The 1,166-nt window shown below is 49.2% G+C and overlaps 1 non-coding gene across 1 annotated transcript; it reads left to right on the top strand.

Annotated features, from left to right (window-relative positions):
• The first annotated feature begins 1,093 nt into the window (after positions 1-1,093).
• Positions 1,094-1,166, top strand: TRNAS-CGA (transfer RNA serine (anticodon CGA)). Its single transcript has one exon. It is a non-coding gene; the product is annotated as a tRNA-Ser (tRNA).

Below are 1,166 nucleotides of genomic sequence, written 5' to 3'. Positions count from 1 at the left end.
CTTCGCATTTCGCGTGCGATGCTTTACCAATTGAGCTACCGCGGCGCGGTTTCCCCATCCACTTCCTTGGTTAGTTATGTGTCCTAGTAGAACCCTGGGCGTGTTAGCCAGCGCCACCACTCACAGACCTTAGCGGCGGACGTGGAACGTCCTAATTGGCGCAGGCGTCACAAGAACGTGATCTTTTCGGGTGAAGGCAACTGGTCAATAAACCCACATATGCGACCTGAAGGCATCAGTGTTGCCGGATTCGAGACCCTCGTTATGTAATAAACGAGAAGAAAGGGGGTTAACCTAGGGGCCCGTTTTTTATTAGTCATATCATAAGAAGCCAACCAACACTGACACCAAGGACAACATAGGGGAAATTACTTCAGCTTATTAAATGAAATTTAGAAACGATATCCTAATGGAAATCAGTGGATGAAAAAAGAACTTGCCGCAGGTGAGAACCGAACCCACAACCTTCGCATTTCGCGTGCGATGCTCTACCAATTGAGCTACCGCGGCGCGGTTTCCTCATCCACTTTCTTGGTTATTTATGTGTCCTAGTAGAACCCTGGGAGTGTTAGCCAGCGCCACCACTCACAGACCTTAGCGGCGGACGTTCCACGTCCGCCGCTAAGGCCTCACCGCGAAACTTCACTTCACTCTCAAAGCGAAATGCGAAGGTTGTGGGTTCGGTTCCCACCTGCGGCAAGTTGTTTTTTCATCCACTTTAATTTCCATTAGGTTATCGTTTCTTAATTTCATTTATTAAGCTCAAGTAATTTCCCCCCATGTTGCCCTTGGTGTCAGTGCTTGTTGGCTTCTTATGATATGACTAATAAAAATTGGGGCCCTCGGTTACCCCCTTTCTTCTCGTTTATTACATAATGAGGGTCTCGAATCCGGCAACATTAATGCCTTCAGGTAGCATATGTGGGTTTATTGACCAGTTGCTTTCACCCGAAAAGATCACGTTCTCGTGACGCCTGCCGCAATTAGGACGTTCCACGTCCGCCGCTAAGGTCTGTGAGTGGTGGCGCTGGGTAACACTGCCAGGGTTCTACTAGGACACATAAATAACCAAGAAAGTGGATGGGGAAACCGCGCCGCGGTAGCTCAATTGGTAGAGCATCGCACGCGAAATGCGAAGGTTGTGGGTTCGGTTCCCACCTGCGGCA

This window comes from Dermacentor albipictus, chromosome 7 (assembly GCF_038994185.2).
Source record: "Dermacentor albipictus isolate Rhodes 1998 colony chromosome 7, USDA_Dalb.pri_finalv2, whole genome shotgun sequence".
Taxonomy (NCBI): Eukaryota; Metazoa; Arthropoda; class Arachnida; order Ixodida; family Ixodidae; genus Dermacentor; species Dermacentor albipictus.
Note: the sequence above shows the minus strand (reverse complement) of the source record. Positions and strands in the feature narration are given on the sequence as shown.